Raw genomic sequence first — 1,887 nt, 5'->3', positions numbered from 1 at the left:
TTCCAGGGAGTTAAAGCTCATAAAGGACAGGAGCCAGGTTTGTTTTAAAATCAGTCAATCAAAACTGGCTGGTTTGCTGACCCCCTGAGGAGCTTGAGGTACAACTAAGATGACAGCTAGAAAAGTAGAGATTCGTATACTCATTAGGTTATTTTATATCCTTCACTATTCTTATGGCTGTAATAAAGGAGAATTGATGAGACCAATGTTAAATACAACTCCACTCAAATCTAAGCACCTTGGGCTGCAGTAAAGGAAGCTCTGTACACTCTAGCTCAGAGAAGGCTCAGCCAACAGAGCCCAAGATGCATGGGCATCCATCTACTCTTCAGGGTTCTGATGGCTCTACTCCTGACAGGTGCATGAAGAGGTACCCAAGCTCTGTCATGTTGACATCTTCTGTGTTTGGGACATTCAGGCTTTCTTGGTCCTCAAAGAAATTCCAGAGCCGCACTCAATTAAGGAACCTTACTGTGCCTTCAGTACTGAGCTGTTTCTGAGGTTTCTCAGGCTCTGCCAGCCACCTATCTGGGCAAACATGGCAGCAAAGACATTTGCTTCCAACTGGGCAGGTTCCCTTACCTTGCTCAAAGTATCTGCAAGCTTTTTTTTCCCATTCCCTGTTTGAAAGATTCAATCAACTCATTGTTTCTATTCTGATCTTCCACCCAATACACACTTGGAATTACAAACTCTGATTTCACTCAGCATTCTGGACAAGACTTAATGATTGGGTTCTCAAACTACTTGGCGCACCTCCACTGTCGGATGCAGGACAAGCAGTATGTATGATTGCAATTAGAGAGAATCCCAAATCTCCTCTCAGAAGCAGATGACTTCTTGAGGACCACTTCCATGCAGACACTGAACACTTTGTCTTGACTTGCCTTGAAGGCAAAGGCCTTCTCCATCTCGTGTCAGAATGTCGACATGCAGATCTTCTCATGAGCTTTTCTTTGTTCTGGGTCAAAAAGATGCAAGACTTGTAACCTACAGACTTCATACACTTCTCCATGCAAGTAGACACAAGTATCTTCAAATTGGCACTCTCTGGCATCTGCATAGGGGCATAGCCGCTGCTCACTGCTGTAGGAGCTGCTAACTTCTCAGTCATCGAGGCCACTCCTGATTGCATCTAGATAGGAATGTGGCTTCCTTTCTGGGCTACTCTGGGAGTCACTACCACCTCCTGAATTATTCACCACAATTGGGGAAGCCTTTTCTTTGGTCAATGCAGAAAGATTTCAGTCTTTAAGTACCAATGTCCTCTTTTCACATTTCCCAGGCTTATGCAAGTTAGTTGTGACAATGGATGCAGTGAGGTCAGAAGGAAGGTGAGGACTGTAGAAACACAAAAAGGGCACATCGTGCAGCACAGTGCCCACAGCACCACCAGCCGCAGTAGAGGGCCTCCTGTGATCATATCTGCAACAAGTTCCATAGGTGTAACAGTCCTTCTGATAGCATTTTCAGATGGTGGATGGCCTCCTGTTTGCCAAGTCATGTGAAAACAGGCATTGGTTTTCTCCCCAACACACACTGTGTATAAAATACCTGCAAGTGATCTGCTTGGTGTTCATGATAGTGCGGGAGGGTCGTAGTCGCGTTGCCGCCTCCAGCTCTCACCGTGGCCTCCTCACAAACTCTCTTAAGTTCCCCTTTCCTCATTCTTCATACCTATAGACCAGCCATGAGAGCTTGTTAAAATTTATTTTCCATTTTTCTATTTACAATAATTAAAAGATCATTGTATTCTCTGTTCCCTGATAATGGCTTAAGAATGGCAAATAATAATTTTATTAATGTTTTTTTGTTTATTTGTGTGTGTGTGTGTGTTTATTTGTTATTGTTGATCTTGTGGGTTTTGGAAAGTTGTATAAAAAATTC

General features: G+C 43.5%; 1 pseudogene; it reads right to left on the bottom strand.

The window, feature by feature from the left end:
- Nucleotides 1-328: 328 nt before the first annotated feature.
- Nucleotides 329-1,580, bottom strand: LOC107511731 (annotated as a pseudogene).
- Between the last annotated feature and the right edge of the window lie 307 nt (nt 1,581-1,887).

Source organism: Rousettus aegyptiacus, unplaced genomic scaffold (assembly GCF_014176215.1).
Source record: "Rousettus aegyptiacus isolate mRouAeg1 unplaced genomic scaffold, mRouAeg1.p scaffold_m13_p_2, whole genome shotgun sequence".
In the NCBI taxonomy this organism is placed as follows: Eukaryota; Metazoa; Chordata; class Mammalia; order Chiroptera; family Pteropodidae; genus Rousettus; species Rousettus aegyptiacus.
The sequence above is the reverse complement of the archived record's forward strand: the minus strand, read 5'-3'. Positions and strand labels throughout refer to the sequence as shown.